This window comes from Plectropomus leopardus, chromosome 8, assembly GCF_026936395.1.
Source record: "Plectropomus leopardus strain MGB_pleo_1.0 chromosome 8, ASM2693639v1, whole genome shotgun sequence".
Lineage (NCBI taxonomy): Eukaryota > Metazoa > Chordata > Actinopteri > Perciformes > Serranidae > Plectropomus > Plectropomus leopardus.
In genome coordinates this window covers 19000610-19019844 of record NC_142183.1, presented here as the reverse complement: position 1 = coordinate 19019844, position 19235 = coordinate 19000610, and the positions used below count along the sequence as shown (strand labels likewise).

The 19235-nt window shown below is 39.6% G+C and overlaps 1 long non-coding RNA gene across 2 annotated transcripts; it reads left to right on the top strand.

Moving 5' to 3' along the window:
• Positions 1–639: 639 nt before the first annotated feature.
• LOC148188895 (uncharacterized) lies at positions 640–15869 on the top strand. Of its 2 annotated transcripts, XR_015777130.1 has the most exons (5): positions 640–2042; positions 7400–7446; positions 7578–7654; positions 15446–15579; positions 15715–15869. It is a non-coding gene; the product is annotated as an uncharacterized LOC148188895 (long non-coding RNA). The 2 variants fall into 2 exon arrangements; XR_015777129.1 differs by having other exon boundaries at positions 15446–15869.
• Positions 15870–19235: the final 3366 nt, after the last annotated feature.

Here is a 19235-nt window from a genome sequence, read left to right as displayed (position 1 = left end):
TGCCCCTGCTCCAAGCAAATGATGGCTGCTCTGTTGTGCTGGCTCTCTGTAAAATGATATAACAAAATTAATGGACCAAAACTAAACAGGGAATTAATATTCAAAATGAGGGAATGATATGTATCCTGAGGTCATGCAATAGCTTCTTGTGCTTGCAGCACGATTGAGAAAAAACATGGCCTTAATTATTTTTTTTCTCTCTATATCAAAGTCTGTTTAGAGGGCCTTTGGAAGTACCACTGCATAACACAAAAAGGTTGTATAGTCTTTTGTGTCGTCAGAGGGAGCTGCACAAAATCTGATAAATTGCCTCAACCTGCAGATTCACTGCAACCTCAGGGGACAGTCTATCGTCTCCATTCTATACTGGTCTGGGTAGGAGTCACGATTTTGTTCCTGATTGTGGTGGAGAGGTTTTACATGAGGCAGAATCATCTCTGACAGGGGTCAAACCTAAAATAACAGGAACAACAACTCCTAAAACAGCCTTTCCAAAGTTCTCTGTGCACCTGCTGTGTGACTATGCAGTGAGCTCAAGTGTATTTGTGAGTGAGTGTGTGTGTGTGTGTGTGTGTGTGTGTGTGTGTGTGTGTGTGTGTGTGTGTCAATGTTTGGCACACTGGTCATATCAGAGGCTGACAGCTAAACTGAGAGGCCAGCAGATGGCAGAGCTGTATCACCTGCCATATCTTTTGTATCTGAATGATCATACTGCCACTGCAGTCATTTAAGGGACATCAGTGTCATGTTACCATAACGACCCTCCTCCCACGCACTAGGCAGTTGTATCGCTGGTTCTGTTTTGCGTTGCAGGAGCTGAGAGGAGGGCGTCAGCTGATTGAGCCACATCTGGGCCCAACTTGGTGCTCTAATAAATTTCCCCGTCTTCCTCAGTCTTAGTCTCTCTCTCAGCCTGGCAGCAGCACCTGGTCTGCTCTTTTGTTTTGCACATACACACTGCCGCACATCCACGCATACATTGCATTACTGATGGTACATGTTGTATTGTTGATTTAACTTTTTGTTTTTTGTAAATAACTTATATGTTCATGCCATCCATCTCAATTTGTCTCCAGTTTTTGAGCCGGCCTGTGAAATTACCAAGAAAACAGGACCTTTTTCCTGACTGGGTGACTGCCTGAGTTGTCTCTGTTCTGTGCACATTAAAACAACACAAATTGATATTTGTGATTCTGTGGCACAAGTCTCCTTGCTCCTCATATTTGGATTACCTTTAAGATGGAGCACTGAGACTGATCTGGGTCACACACATCACAGTATCGAGGAGGCCCATGAGACGAGGAGGTGCTCCATTGAGAAACAGAAGTAGACCCCTAGTTTCTACACTCTCACTGAGTTGTTTTCTTGTCGAAGTCACATGACCTTTTTGCTAAACCAGTGTAGTCAGAAATCTTTGGATCCTCATCTGGAGTATGTCTCATGGCTTCACTCCTGTTTGGCTTGCTAGGGATGCAAGAAGGTTTATCCCTGAATTCACCAGCATCGCTAGATGAGAGGGATTTTCTCTGCTGCACAGCAGAATGAGACCTACAAAGTGAAGAAAAAAGAGAAGGAGTGAACTGGTGAGTAAGGAAAAGCTGGCCTATATAAAAAAAGAGTGGAGCAAGAGCACAGAGATGTGGTTTTTGAGAACATTTGGGGACACCAACAGAGCCTGTGAGTAAACGTGTGTGTTAATTTTTTGTTGCTTCACAGGAAGCAGCTTTGTTAAAGTCTTTTTTTCAAATTTTAATTGGAAGTTGTGCAAAAGTTCATCTTTTCTTGGAAGACGACATAAATATCAACACATTTGTGCCTAGATATTTTAGTTCATGTATTTCCAGAGCATCATTGAGACTGAATTGCACCTGGGGCACCTGGGTGTGGCCAGTCAGATTTCAGGGGTGGCCTTGCCCAGGTCACGCCCCTGATCTAGGTGGACTCCTTGTTGAGAAGAACAGAGAATTAGCAGACGTTCTTTACTTATCAAGGATTACAATAAAAGAACCACACTGACTGTAATCGCTGTGAACTGGAGGAAAGTGAGTACGTGAAGATTGCAGTGTTTGGGAGCCACGTCCCACGAATCTTTTTCACAGCAGACAGTTTGACTGGTCATAGTAGGAAAAGCACAGGTGATACTACTAACACTAATGATGGCTTTGTTGTATCCAAGCGCTCCATTTAGAGTGATAGTGATCCAGAATTTACGATGGAAACAAGCTTAAGTCAAAATAAGTAAATGGAATTTAGCCACCATTTATTTCAGTATAATATGAATATTTTATTTAAGGTTTTTTTCCATTGATAAAAGACAAACAACATTGAGGTGGCAAAAAAAAGAACATTATCCACCTCCTCCCATCACTCCCCACACATGTGGAGAGCAATGTACTCTGCTAAGTATGTTTCTGTGGTCATCCTATGATAAAATCACATTACATTATGAAAAGTACATGAAGACAAATATTCAACTGAAAGTTAAAGTCAGTGAGGTGTCATGAGGGTCCTCGTAGTGCTGTGGTATAATCAAGGAAGGGTTGCCATATCTGTTTAAAACTCCCTGCTTTCCCTGACAGCTCATGTCCAATTTTCTCCATGTATAGAGTATTAGAGAACTCCATGAGCCAGGTTTCAAAACAGGCTGATATCTTTTTGTTCCAGACTGCGTGGATAACTTCCTTTGTGATGACCATTCCATGCTGAATTGACAAAATTTTCCATTGACTTAGAGTTTCTAGTTATTGTGACCAGCCAAGAATAGCTGAATATGATAAGGAGAGTCTATAAACATCTGAATAACAATGAATAACCCCTGACCAAAATTTCTGGACTCTGGTGCAGAACCAGAACATATGAGCCAGTGATCCATCAAACTGTTTACGTTTGATATGAAGTGGTGATGAGGATGGGTTCAATGAATTTAAGTGGCAATGTGGCAATGTCCTCAGTTTAAAAAAAATTGCCAAAGAGTAAGAAGTTGATGTTTTCAAGAAAATAGCACAGTATATTTGAACTGAAGAGTGCCACTGCAGATAATTGTAATTACAACAGACAGCCAGAAGAGGATGCCAAAGACCATGGCAAAGGCTGCGGAAGGAAAGGCAAGGCAGCTTTATTTATATAGTACATTTCATACAACAGGGCAATTCAAAGTGCTTTACAGAGCAATTAAATAAAATATAATAAAAAATACAAATTTACAATAAAAGATATTACTAAATGATTTAAATATTTTAAAATTAAAATCACAATTTAAAATAGCAAAAGTGCAGACAAAAGGTGTAAAGATAAAAAAAAAAGATAATTTAAAATGATGTAAAATCAAGTGTAAAATAAGTTGGCAGTCATTAGAGGGTGGGGTGGGCCGTATAAAAAAGGAACCAATTTAGCTTTGACTTAAAAGTGGTCAGAGTCTGGGCTTGTCTTACATCATCTGGAAGTTTATGTGCTTCACCATGTTTAGTTCTGACTCTTGGGACAGTCAGTAGGCCAGCCCCACATGTCCTCAGGGGTCTAGAAAGTGCATACAGTATGTCACGAATAGCTTGAGGATAAGAGAAAAAAACCCTCCCATGGCAGGAAGAGATGACTGCACTTTAAAAGTGGCAAGTGACAGCTTTCTATCCACCAAACACTGCAAAAAGTAAAGAATAGAGCCAACTGCACACAACAGGTAATGTAGCCTCCTTTTACTTTGTCTTGTAAGAAGCAGTGGTGGACCCTGCTTTTGCTGCCAGTATAGTCTGCAAAACATGCACAGACAATCTGGTCCTCCTCAGCTTCTTTCCTCTAGAGCCAAGCCTGGAGAGCTTGATGCAGAATGGACATCTGGCCTGTCAAACCTTGTCACCTGATGTGTTGTCTTGTCAAGTGTCTCCACAGTGAGTGTATCCCTCTGCTGGTGGCTTCATGACATATTTAAAATGGGCATAAAAAGAGTTCATCTAGTCCAGGAATGAAGTGGTGGTGGTAGTGAGTCCACTCAGCTTAGTTTTATGGCTTACAGTCCCTGCCACAAGTGTCTGGAGTCCCTGTTAATGCAATGCTGTTCAAGTTTATCCAGGTGTTGTTTTTTTAGCTGACTTAATGCCTTTTCTCAACTCGTACTGTGCTACCTTATATCATTCGTAGTTGTGATTGTGTCATAGAGCTCCTCTAGAGCTACCGCAGCGTTGGCTTGAGGTGGGATGTAGACAGCAATCCGTGGGACAGAGGGGAATTCTCTGTGTGTGAAAGAGACAACACTTAAAAGAGAGGTGTTCGAGTACTGGCAAACAGGAGTGCAAAATTACCTCCACATCAGTGCCCTATGAGCTGTTCACCAGGAAACACACTCCCCCTCATTTTGACTTGCCGGTCACTTTGCACGAGCCATCAGGGTGATGCACAGAGAAGCCAACTGGTTGTATGACACTGTCCGGGATATCCGATGTTAGTGAGGTTTCAGAAAAACAGAACACACAGCGGCTCCTCATGTCTCGCTGGTGGCTGATACAGCAGTGTAGCTTGTCTAGCTTGTTGCCAATTGATTGCACATTGGCTATCAAAATTCTTGGGATGAACGGACGAGTAGGATGGAGCCATAGTCTTGCCAGTAGCCTGCCACGTCTTCGTTGTTACTGCATGTGTTGGCTCATAACATAAGCACGCAGGTGCTCAGTCACAATTAGACATCAGCTTTAATATTTAATATTTATTTATGATAGTCATTTGGATACCTTTTACAGTTGGTGACCCTTTTCAAGGCAGAGTCCCAACAATGGCAAACTGAACATATTAGGGTTTCTAAATCTTGGTTGGGAAACAAGTCTGAATATGTCAGCTTCACAATTTTCGGACATTTCATTGTGAAATCAATTTAGAAAATAAGAGTTTAACCTTTAAATCAGATTACTTAAAGGTGACAATAATCTTTTAAAGTTTTGCTAATCTGAACAAGTGCTTGAGTACTGTGCATTGGTCAAGAGACCTGGAAACTGCTACCATCAAAGCCACCATCAAGGTCCCTGTGGTGTAATCTGCAGGAAAAAGAAGTTCCAATGTTATCATGTTGTTTTGTTGGCATGAGAGATGTTTTCAAAAACAGGATTTGACAAAGAAGAATTTGAGATGAAAAAATTGGTCTTAAAATGGATTTAAATCAATATATATATATATTAATTGATAACATTTCTGTTATGATTGGGCTTCTGAGTTATAGTGTGGACTTTGTTTTGGTTTTGTGTTGTTATCCTTGTTTCAAATTACTCATGTTCTGTTTCCTGTTTTATTTTGTATTTATCACTCCTCATGTGTCATGTCTGGTTTGATCCTGGTTTGTTTGTTTGGTTTTTGATTCATGCTTTATATTTACTTTGTTTTTGGATACCTGCTTGTTTTTTGGACTTTACTATCAGCATTAAAGATCACCTTTTGTTTGTACTCCTGCCTGCTTCTTTTTGTTTTCTGCATTTTGGGTCCTCATTCTTTCACACGCCTGACAATTTCAGCAACTCGAAGGAAAATTTGACTTCTGATAAAAAAGAATCACAGTAAACAAATGTTAAAATGCAGGTTCTTCTGCTGCTGTTTGCACCAGACACACAAATACTCACTCTGTGTGACACTCTGGGATAAACTGGATTGTTTAGAGTTGTTAGAGATTATAACTTTTTATGCAGGCCCTTTATTATCGCCACAAATAAACAGCTAAACATTGATCAGTTGGGCCTGTTTTGATCAAATACAACTTGTTATGTAAGCCTCTCTGATGTACACTATCACCTGTCGATGACAGTTGAGGTAACAATGATGGCGACAATGAAGGTCGGAGAGGCCTGCATACTTTTGTGCAAGAAAGCCAATAATGAGAGTGAAAACTATGAACCAAGGTGCCTTCACCTTGGATCACATACACATACTCACAAACTGGCTCTTAACATAAGCACACAGAGAAGGACTTAAAGTTCCCACTTCTTTTTTTGTCTCTGTGAGTTCATTCCATTTGTTTATCTCTCGCATCCATGTTTCCCTCACTCGTGTCTCTTCCTTGCATCTTAGCTCTTCCCTCGTAAGATGTGGGGGAGAGATGCAAGGAAGAGATATGTCTTAAGCCAAATGAGCAGTCTTTTCCTCTGGAGCATCACGTGAAGCGACATCTGTTGTCAAGTTTCTGGCTGCACACGCAGAATGTAGGCTGTTAAAACAGAGCTGTCAGTGGCAGAACAGTCTTCTCTCTCAGAATGAAACTATGCTAAAGCAGTCAGTGCAGTCATCAGTGCCATCAGTTAACAAGCAAACCAGACCTTTACCTGCACCGATGCTAACATGCTAACAGTGCTTTAAGATAAAGGTCAAACAAGAAATGAGACTTTCAAATGAATAGCTTAAAGGAGGTCACTTTAGCCTTAACTTTACCTTATTTAAAGAAATTCTTTACCTTTTGAGGGTAATTTACAAACTGCAACAGAGAATGATGGACACAGAGATGTTGAATTACCAGCTTGAAGATCAAATCTTACACGTTGTCTGACAGTGAGAAGTTAATTTAAAAGTTTTCATAAGTAATTTCTCATCAAAGCGGTGACTCTAAATAAAAACTAAAAGCCTACCAGCCATGTAATTAAAAGGAATGAAATGACCAATAAGAGCTACAGCTGCTGGGTGATGTAATGCAAGCTTGGTTTATATCTTGTCAGCACTTCATAGTTTTTCTATTTGATCTCAATTTTTTCAACTTCCAATTTTAAAATACAGTAAACAGTATGGTACTCACATCTTGTTCACAAATTCTCATATTACAGCCAAACAGTGCACTAAAATATGTTTCTGAGAAGAATAAATTGATATTACAGTCACAGAACTTTATTTTATAATTGATCCCTCAAAGAGAGGGACAGGCCTCTCTTGATCTGCTTCTATACACTTTGGGTGTGTGTGCAAATCCAATCTGACACTTTTGTCACCTCACACTTAAATGAGAGCACTGTTGTCACAATAAATATGAGTATAATTTTTTGTGCAGGCCTCTCTGACTTTTATTGTCATGTTAACTGTCAACCTGCTGATTAAAAAGTTGACAATGACGGTCAAAAAGACTCACATTAAAAGTTACATTTGATCAAAACATGCCTTTATGATCCCTAACCATAATGTTTTGTTTTATTATTTTTTATGGGTGACAATAAATGGCCTCCATAATAAGTTGTAGTCTATTTAACCTATCCGTTTTGTTCCAGAGTGTGCTGCAACACACAGAGTGAGTGTTTGTGTGTTTGGTGCAAATTGAAATTTTATTACTATTTATTTAATATTTATTGATTTAGATCCATTTTAAGACCTTCTTTTTCATCCTCAAAAACATCTCCTTATGCCAGTATAATGGCATGATAACACTGGAATTTCTTTTTTCCTCCAGATCGCTTTACACTACAGGGACCTTGCTGATGGCTTTCTCAACTGCAGGTGAAAAACATTTCTCTGTCCTGATGTTTTTACTTTCTAACAAGCCACTTCAAAAAGAAGTAAAGTGTTAAAGCAGTCTCTAACAGCTGTGAATGCACATTTCCCCATTGTTTTTTTTCTTTTCCCATCAGCTTTGTCCAACCTGCTGTTTCCAGCTCTCTTCCTTATAGCAGCTGGTGGCAAAGTCCTTCAATTGACCAACGTGCAGGTACTGAAGCACATGTTCAGATTAGCAAAGCTTTAAAAAACTAGAAAATGCATTTCCTGTGGAACATGCATGTAGATGCTTAAAGCTGAAACCAGTTTAAAACAATGGCTGAAAATGCAGAAATATATTACAAATTGCTGGAAATATCTGAAAAACTGGCAGAAATGAAAGCTGAAATACTTTAAACTGAAGAAGCTACAAACTGAACTGGAAGAGTGTCAAAGGAAGAAGTTGATGTTAAAGCAGCAGTTAAACTGTTTTATTTTGTAAGCTCAATTTGAGGTTAGGCCCAGATCTGGAAATCACTTTTAATCAAGTGGAGGACAGAGTTATTATTATAGAAATTATTATATATTTTAGGTCTACCTTTTTGTAAAGGTCCTTTGTGTAGGATTTATATATATGGTCATATGGTTGCAGAACTTGAACTTCTCCTCTGTGCCAGGTATGTAGAAGAACTTTGGTAACTCAAAAATGCTAATGAGATGTCATTAGTAGCTGGGTCATAGCTCCTGTAAGTCCAATGTAACTTTGTTTTCTTTGCAATTTTTATTGTTATTTTAACTGTTCATGAAGTTTGACATTTTTTTCAAGTTAGATTTTTTCTTTCCTTTTTTGTTTTAATTAATTTTACAGTGGATTCTTTAAAGCCTATTATATTGTGATATGTGATTGGGATTCCAGGTAATGTTGTGTATTATTGTTTGGTGCTTATTTTCCATGTTAAAAATAAAAAGTTGATGACAAACAAACAAACAAAAAATGCTAATGACCCAGTCTAAAGCCAGTGTGTGGTTTATTTGTTCTGGATTACTGTAGAAACAACAAGGCTCCCAAGGTAGAGAACCCACTCTGTATGTAGATATAAACAACCTTATTCCAAGGTAACAAAAGCAAATCTGTTCTTATTTTTAGGTCATTGAAAAACTAATGAAAACACTCTTAAATACTTCACACTGGACCTTAAAAACAGAAATATTTATTTTGTTCAAATTAAGTTACGAACACTTGACACTCTGGAGTGTGTTGTGAAAATAAGACGCTCTAAAGGACATACATTGACAGATCATCTACAAAAGATGACTAATTACAGGGGCACTCAACAGATTTTACTAAACTATTATTTTATTAAAGTTCAATGCTAAAGTAAGCCTTTGAAAAACATGTTTCACTAATCTCCCATGTTACAGTCTGAGAAAAAATCTGTTTGAGAAAACAGTTGGTGAGAGGACTGCAGCTGAATGATGCTCATTATCAGGGATATTTAATATTTTTCCAAGCTGAGGACCCCTTAACTGAAAGAGATGTAGCAGGGATCCCCTATTACATATACGGTATAAAAATGCATGGTAAGTAAAGACTGTAAGGCATATTAGTCCACAGCCTCAGACTGCAGTGTTTCTTTTCAGGCAGGTGAGTGAGGAAACGTTTTGCAAATATTAAATGTGGCAAAAAACAAATTATGTTTCATCAATGTTAATATTTAGTCTCAGATTTATTTTCATTTCATTATTTTCATCATATTTTCAAGAAAAAAAACTAAAAATTAAAGCTATTGAACAATAATTTGGTGCCCCCCTCATAGTAATTTTGAGGAACCCCTAGGGGTCCTGGACACCCTGTTGAAGTCCCAGGCTCTGTATCACTGGACTAAATGACAAGAGACGCATTAGGAGAATTCCACCAATTTTAAAGATCTGATTTCCAAGTCTGATTTCCAAACTTGCAAGATTTACAACAGCCTCAGAGGACAGTCTCTCAGGTCCGTTACTGAGACTCTTAGCTGTCTGGGTAGGACTTGCCATGTTGTTCCTGATAAGTAGCATACAAGTTTCACACAGGGTATAATCGTCTCTGGCAGGGTTTAAACCTGAAATAACAGGGACACAACAACCCCCACAACAGCCTCTCTCAAGTTCTCTGTACAAATGCTGTGTGACATTTCAGTGAGCCCAGAAAAACTTGATGCAACTGCACAGTTTGTTTCACTGAGTGTGTGTGTGTGTGTGTGTGTGTGTGTGTGTGTGTGCGCACGCGGGTGCGTGTGTACATGTAAGTTTGTATGTGTGTGTGCACACGCAGGGAACAAGTGCATGGTAACAGGTTACTCCCTTGCATATGCGTCACCGATGATCAAAACCTCAGTATCTTGGCAATATAAAAATACACTTGCATAAACGAATGTAAGACAGAAACAGGAATGAAGGCGGGAGGAATGAGGATCCAAATAAACCAGTCTGTTAATGAGGTGATCTGTCGCAGGGACCAAGGATGTCTTTATGACAGATATTCGACAGGCTTACACGACATGTGCCAACTACCTCATGTCTGTTCCCTTTGATGGGAGCAACAGAAGAAAACTGTAGCGCCACACTTTATCAGCCTTAATGTGCTGTTTTCCATCTGCTGTGGGGATCTGGTGGGAAAACAAATTAGGCTCTGACACTGAATGAACAGCTACAACACATACAAGGAGCTTGTTGATGGTCTGAGGTCTGTGTTGCATCTAAAAAAATAATAATAAACTGCTCAAGACTGAACATGCAGACTTCTCGGTTTCCTTCCATCCATCAGTCCAATTAATGCCCTGCTTATCTGGGCCCAGGCCACAGTAGCAGCAGGGCCAAGCAAGGTAGTCCAGACATCCCTACCTGCAGCAACACTTTCTCTTCCTGGGGGATCACAAGGCATTCAAAGGCCAGATGTCATAAAATCACTCCAGCCTGTTCTGAGTCTATCCTTCGGTCTCCTACCAGTTGGATGTACCTGGGAAACCTCTAAAGGAATTCGTTCAAGAGGCATCCTAATGAAATGCCCGAACTATCTCAACTGGTCTGTTTCAACATAAATGTGCAATGACTCCCCCAAGATTTCTGTCTGGATTTCTTGCTCCTCACATCCTCACCTTGTCTTAGCCAAAAAGATGCACATAAACACATCTCAAAGACTTTAACCAACAGCCAACAAGCATGTAAGTTGTACACCTGTGTGAGAGGAAACACTCTACACCATGGCTGTCTGTAATGTCATTAAAAAAGGAAAACCAGAAGACGTCTTTAGTCTTTAGCTGGCTAGACAGTAAGCATACTAACAACACAATCCAATGTTAATAGAGAAAACTCTTTCTACCATCTGCCAGTGAACAAAAACACAAACCATCCATAAACATTTCTGCTAAAGAGCTCAATTGCCAAAGTAAAAACAATTTGACCTTACAGAAAAAGTTTATATCGATCTTATGCCCTCTTAACTTGAGCACTTTGTTTACTTTCCTCTTCTCGATTTTTCTTCTGATGTGCTGAGCTGAAGTGTCATATGAGCTCTGTGTCTTTGACGCCAATTCAACACGCTGAATTGGCTGTACAATGTCGACAAACGTTAAAAAGGTCCAAAGGCGCAGGTCACATTGCAGCAGCTAGATTGACATAAACTCGCCAACGGCCCAACACTGACTTAGAGCCGACCATCAACTTGGTGAGTCAGGGCCTTCAGACTGAGCCTCGTCACCCTACAGAGGAAGCTCATTTCAGCCGCTTGAATCAATAATCTCATTCTTTCGGTCACTGCCCAAGCTTACAGCCATAGGTGAGGGTGAGAATACAGATCAACTACTATATCAAGAACTTTAATGCTGGCTCAGCCCCCCTTTGCTACAATGGGCCAGCACAACGCCGGCATAACTGCTGCTGCCACACCAATCAGCCTGTCGGTCTCACGCTTGATTTTAACATTAATCATAAACAGATCCTGAGATACTTGAACTCTTTCCCTTGGAGCAACAGCTCTCTCCCAACCCAATGGCAGTAGTTCACCATTTCTTGGCAGAGACCCATGGCCTAGGACTTGGAAATACGGACTAACATTAACTCTGACTAACCCTAAACTGATCACCTCACACTCAGCTGCAAACTGCTCCAATGCATGCTGAAAGACACGGTCTGATAGAGCCAACAGAATCACATCATCTGCAAAAAGCAGAGACAAAATTCTGAAGTTCCCAAACCAGACAGCCTTCTTCAAGTCCACTAAACACATGTAGACTGCATGGGCAAACTCCCATCACAGATCCAACAGCTTTGGTCTAGTCTATAAGTCTACCAGTGCATTAAGTACTGAAGTGCTGTTTTGTACAGTTTTGAGATAACTATCTGTGCTTTATTTTTCTTCAAATTTAATGTTACCTTATACTTTTACTTCACCACATTTCACAGAAAAATATTGTACTCTTTTACTCCATCAATACTTCACCTACCACTTTATGGTATGGAAAACCTAGTTCCATTTATCTAATGTTATTTTAACCTTTTCTGTTGTGGACAATGTATGGAGTTGAATGTTTGGAGCCACTTAGTGGCAGTATTTATTCAGGCAGGATGTTGTATTTATTTAGACAGGATGTGACATGAAGTAGTCAAATGAGGATGTTCCCACAATCCAGTCCAATCCATCATCTGCGGACTTGTCAGACGCATTGTCTGTAAGTAGATTTGTTAAATATCAGTGCCGGATGTTTTAAACAATATATTTGTTGAGAAATATTTGGTTTTTTTTGTTGTTGAAGGAATTGCATCATGTGGTTGCAGCTAAGCTTACATACCTGATATCTGAAGTTATTTTACACTTACATGTTAGCACACCTTTTTTTGGTTTTATGTTTTATAGTTACTGTTTGAAAAGAAACCCTAGTACTGGATGAGTCCTAAAACCTGGAGATTTGTCACCATTTCAGCATCTCCAGTTCTCTCATCTCAATGTGTTTTCTGAATAGGTTTATGGTTAGATGTCTGAAATAAGGTCTGCGGTTGAAAAGCTTAAGAGACTTCACATTATGTTCTACAACATAAAATATGTAAGTAAATACCCCACTGGCGAACTTTAAAGCTTTTATTTATCTGTTAAAAAGACGATTGCTGACAAGTGGCTAAATGAGATGACATAACGCCATTACACTAAGCTGCACAGAACATGGCTTTACAGTCTTAATGTGGTGGCGACATTAAATCGCGTAACTGTGGTGTTTGTTCAAACCCTAAAATTTAGCTTTTTGCTTCTGATTCCATTTAGGCCTCCGAAATCTAAAAAGTCAAATTCATTTGAGAAGATTAAACTGCTGAACCAAATGTCTAACTATCACAAAGGTTTGTTCGCCACAGTTTATGTTCTTTTTTGATCATGGACTCATAAATATAACTGAGTTAACTTGAATAATATGTTAAACAGTCTCCATTTTTGTCCACATAGTGTATCTTTATCTCACTTTTCTCTCACTTTATGTGGCTGCTAGTCATCAGTGCACGCACACACACACACACACACACACACACACACACACACACACACACACACACACACACACACACACACAATCTGGGCTCGATCTCACTTTGCCTCTGTGTTTGTAACACTAGGGTTAAAAGGATAATACGATTTTAAAATAAAATTCTGACTCAGAATAAAGAACAAAAGGCTATACCATTCCACTGAAAGTTAATGATGAATTAATTTCTCACAACCAAGAAACTGAAATTCTGACACCAACATCACAATTAACTGCAACTCTGAGGTTTCTTTACACTTCAACAGGCGTGTATTTTAATTGTTTGCAAATATGAACTTTGCACACAGAAGCTTGTCTTCTGACACTTCAACTAAATATCAAATGATTCATTATCTTGTTAACAAAGTCTTGTCAGACCTTTACTTTCCCAATCGACACCCACATTCTGTGTGATTCATACACATATCAGTGTCACACTGTATTTACTAGCTTGGATTTTTAAGAATGTGGAAAACTTTGGTATTTGGTAGCTGATGTTTAAAATCCAACCTCCTTATACCCAGAAGAAAGAAAAACTTCTTTTTACATAATTTCAGTGACTGGGATGCAAGAAACATATCCCAAACATTTTTTTATCAATGTTTTTTATGATGTTTTATAGCATATTTCTTGTAATGGACATTTGGTCAATCGTTTCACACATTTAATGTGAATGGATTACTGCATGGGCACATTTGTGGTCAATTCACAAGCAGTCAGTTGCCCCTGCTGGCCTTCATCTGCTAAATGTCACTGAAATTAAAACATACCAACCAGAGGAGACTTAAAATGATTACAAAGGGAGATAAAGAGACATTTGAGAGATGCAAAGGAACACAAAAAAAATACAAGGGGCAAAACAACTACCAACAGGCACAAAATTAATCACAGAGACAGGAGTGACCAAATCACTCAAGCAGCCGTGTACCTAAATTTGCATACCTTTAAGCCTTAAAAACTGTTAACATGTGAGTTAATTAAAATTCACCTTACATACAGTTGTCATGAATTATGACATTAACTAGAGACACCACACCAAAACTTTTTTTTTTGAACCAGGCTGCAAACATATTTATTTCTGCTGTAAAATTGGACATTCATGGGAGTCTTTAGAGATTTCACTTTTGGAGCCAGCCTCAAGTGGCCATTAGAGGAATTGCAGTGTTTGGCACTTGGGCACTGGTGTCATTTTTCAGCCCTGAAGTTGCTTCTTGAAAAACAACAATAACAATAACAATAACAAAAAGAGGCAAAACCACCATAGAGTGTGTGTCTTGCTCCTGTGCAGAAGAGATGGTGGGGCCTTTTGCATATCTTTGCCCAGGGACCCATTCTCTTATAATCCACCCCTGTTCCTGAGAAGAAGCAAGTCCCACTGTCAAAGGACATGGGTTAAAATGTGTATTTTGAAAAGCTTAAATTAACATCCACTTTAAATACACTTAAAACACGTCAAAGTAGCCTTAATATAATGTAGTGAAAACTCCCAAAATCCATATGAAGAACAGAAACAATATATCTTTATAAATTTTATCACTTATTTCTTTTACTGCCACAAAATGTATGTATATTTTTGCAATTCCCCCCTTTTTGAAAATACAGGTTTTGTCATGTTGATCACACCCCCACTGTGTGTATGTTACATCATTATAAAGTCTAAGATGTCCTTTGTACAGTTCATGAGAACTAAAAACAGGCTGCATGCATGGTGTTCAAAATACAGGCCTCTGATCATGTCCCCCCGAGATGATGAATATGGATTGCCGGGTCTCAGGACACCATGCAGTCATAGTTCAGGTGACATAAAAGTATCATATGGAAATATCTCCACGAGGGGATTCGTGACCCAGCCCAAGCTTCTGGGGTTTTCTTGCCTCTTGACCATGATGTACCCAGTGGGCAGAAACACACACTTTGTCCACACAGAAAGTCTTCAGCACTGTGTGTGACAGTGTGTGTGAGAGAGAGAAAGTGAGTGGGGGTTATAGACGGAGTCAGCGACACATTTTTTTTTAAGGATCAGGACAGATCTTTTGAACATGCGGTGTTTACACCAGTTCAAATGCCAGTGTGCCTATGATTCACTTTGACACAGCAGGCTAGTGTGTGTGTGTGTGTGTGTGTCTTGTTACATACATTTTTTCTAGTCATGTACTTGCAAGAAACTGTGTACACACACACACACACACACACAGTAAAGGGATTACATAACAAGTGTTTACAAGTCTCAAATCCAAAACAATGCAAACACACACAGGTACGCTCACATGTCCACGGTATCAGTGTGGATGCTTGACAAGTATCATGGAAGGAGCACCAAAAAATCCTCTCTCACACACACACACACACTCCCACAGTTTCCCTGAAGATGGAGTCTGGTTGGTGAGCTGGCTGCCTCCCCCAGTTGCCCTGGGGCCAAGAACAGTGTGAATACATTACGTGCACCCACACACACAACTCTCTCTGTCCCACAGACCCCCGTAGAGGCTACCACTGGTGAGCTGTCTCCCCTAATCACCACACCGCAGCCAAGAAACCGTGTGACTCCAGATGCCCTGCGCTGCTCACAGCTTGGAGTTGCAGATGACCTACCATGGAGCAGGTTTTGGTGAGTGTGTCTCCACTCGGGAACAGATGATGTGCATCATGGTGGACCCGGCCTTGACCTGTGTCACGAAGGGAGGATTCAGTTGTGATTAAACACGGCCCACTCCTCCCTTGACACGGTTTATTCCACATGCAGAGGACCTCCATGTCCCGTCCCACGTCCCATCTACATGCTGCACTGTGCCTTTCCAAACCGAAGTAACAGCATCACATCTTTCATCCATGTTCAACTCAATTTCTTGAATAATACACTTCTGCAACTGACAATATGTTACATTTGTATGTTATTATCTAAAGGATGCATTAAAACTTTGCCTTTTTAAAACATTTTTCAACAATGCTATTATTAGAGATGCACAATAATATTGGCACATCATCGGTATCGGAAGATATTGGCTTTGAAAATGAAATATCAGAACCGGCCAACATGCTGATTCCTGCTGATATCACAAACCAATAGTCTTTTTTATCGACAAAGTGAACATGTGCGAAATATCAACCCAAAGTTAAAATATTTATTTTACTTTGCAGAAAGAATGAATATTACATACAGTGAAAAGCATTGTGTTTTATGTATCCATCTGCTGGTGGGCCGTCACGATAAAGAGTATGCATAATATGATGTTAATTTCACTACAGAAGGAACTTGATGGTGGGGAAAGAAGTGGATATATCGATATTGGTATCAGTTATGGGCCAAATGAGTTGTTATATATTGGTTTATTGGTTATCGGCAAAAAGTAAAATATAGTGCATCCCTAGCTGTGATGTAATGTTATGTTTAGAAACAAAAACAACTTGGTCAGCTTCAGGACAAGGTCACATTTTTGCTTAAAATACCCACTTTTGGTGCCAATATCCCTGCAGAAAATGTTTCAATGTCTTGGTGAAAAAACACATGCTTTTAGTGGTGCAATTTCAGCAGGAAATGCAGCAACATGTGGTCAGAAGACACCAACATTTGGTTTTGGCTACAGAGCTGCTGGAAAAACAGCAACAGGTTGCTAAAACACAACTGGTTTTGTTGTTTGTTGTTCTCGAAAAGTGGTCTTCAGTGGGATGCCGCTTGGATGGCATCTCGCCTGCATGTCACACCACCCACCATCCCTTCCACCTGCTAATGACAATGTGAGCTCATACACTAGATCACTTTAAAAACATTGACATGATCCATATACATTGCATGGATAAGGGGAAGGTTTCAATTCAATATTTAGGATGGATACATATAAATCGGGTGTATGGGGGGTACTTTGCCAGAAAAAAATTTGCATGAAACAATTTCCTGCATTCTAGTGATTTTTTTTGCACCAATTTGTGCCCAATAAGCCTCAATTTATTGTGTAAAATGTCATCGATTTTGTCAAAATAAAAGTATTACTTCCATGTTTAATTGAGGGGGACAATGCACAGGCTATAAATATTGAGGGGGACATGTTAGCTGCATATATATCTATATATATTCTTTATTTAACCAGGTAAAAGACTCATTGAGATTTAAATCTTTTTCAAGAGTGACCTGGCCAAGAGGGCAGCTTAAAACAAGGTTACAACAATAAATACAGACAGACAAATACAACTATCACACAATACAAAGAGCAAGCACAAACTCCAGTAAAAATGCGAAAAGTGCAATCATCAAATTTCAGTTATCATTGGAGTAGTAGTCACACTGATCAATAGTGCTATTTTCTCGACCTTTTGAAAATGACTTAAATTCCCCCATAGTGATCAGCTCAGACAGTTTTCAGTCCTTCTGTAAGTTATTCCAAGCGAAGGGTGCGGCAAATTTAAAAGCTTTTTTGCCAAGTTCTGTGTGAACCTTGGGGACAGACATTAAAAGAGTACTGTGGGAGCGCAGGCCATATTGATTCTGTTTTTTACACATATATGTACATAAATAAGAGGGAACCAGCCCAAATAGAAAAAAACAACCAGTGTGAGAGCCTGCTGACTGACAGAGAAGGCCAATTAGCAGCAGCGTACAATGTGCAGTGGTGTACGCGGTACCCACAGCCAGTAATGAAACATAAAGCAAAATGCTAAACAGTGTCCAGCGTCTTTAGGCACTGATCAGGTGCATTAAAAAAAAAGCAGATCACTATAATCCAACAGAGGTAAAAATGTTGCCGAAATCAAGTGTTTCCTTGACTGAAGAGAGAAACAGGATTTATTTCTGAAAAAGAAACTTTAAGCTTCAGCTTAGAAACAATCAATCAAGAACAATCAATGTGAGGTTGGAATGACAAAGTTTGGTCAATAGTAATACCAAGATATTTACAGGCGTTAACCATTTCAATTTCAACTCCTTGGGATCTTAGGAAGAGTAGATAGGAACTTTTTTCCATTTGAAAAGAGCATGACTCTAGATTTGTCTGCATTTAAAACAAGGTTGACATGAGTCAGATGGGACTGAACAACATCAAAGGCAGACTGCAGAAATGCCGAGGAAGACGTGCAGTAGATAACGCTGTCATCTGCATTAAAATGAAAAGCAGCATTTGATAAACTGAAACAAAGATAATTCACATATATGGTGAACAACAGTGGACCTAATATGGAGCCCTGGGGCACACCTTTTGAGACAGGGAGGAAGGCAGAAGAAGACCCAGCAAACTGGACACACTGTTCTATCAGACAAGTAATTTGTGAACCAACTTACAGCCTGACCAGATAGCCTGATATTACAGAGCCCATCCACCAGGATGACATGATCGACTGTGTCAAAAGCTTTTGACAGGTCAAGAAAAAGAGTAGCACAATATTTTTTATGCTGCTCTTTTTCTTCCTGCCTGAAATCTACACCTATGTGCACAAATGTAATGATATCTGTGGTTTACAGAAACATACAATTTCAACTATTACTTCTGGCAACAGAGCCACGTTACTTCAGTCTTTTATAGAGCATTTACAGTAAGATAACCTTGCATTTCACTTATTTAGTAAATGCAGAAAGTAAAAAGTCTTTGATGGTGACACATCAGTGGACGTACAGTATCTGTTGCCCTCAGTGGTTCAGTTTGTCACCAATCCTCCTCACACAAACGTAAACAGACCATATGCTGTGTTGGATCATTTCGCTCCACCGCTGGGTTTCCCTTTTATGTTCATCTGTTGTTCTGAATTGTAGGCGGCTCTCGGCGTCTTTCCAAACTGGCCTACACTGAATGAGACAGATGATTTTTTTTGTCTTTAATGCCAAATGAGTTTTCCCACCTCCTTTCCTCCTCCAACCCCCATGTGAGTGCATGTGCATGGTGGAACCAAACAAACACCCTAAATAACCAGTTTTTAGTTATGCCGAAGAAATATTCACATTATCCCAGAAATGCTTCGCTTGTTGTCATCAAAAAGCACCATCCCTCTTCTTCATAAACGGTGTGCTTCCTCCTCACACTGCGAAAGTCACCGTCAATCTCTTTAAAGAATGACAAAATGCAGGCTTCTTTTCATGTTCAGCAATACACTGTGTATATGGTGCCTTTACTTACCTCATCGTAATGAATAATAATGAAGTAGGCAAACAATGTTACTCACAATGAAGACAGTGACAAGGACCCGTCCTATCACTGCCTTTCATGTCGCTTCCTCCGGTGACTCTCACCCCTCCTCCCGGGCTGACGTAGAGAGGATCCTCCGCTGCCCACGACTGTGGGC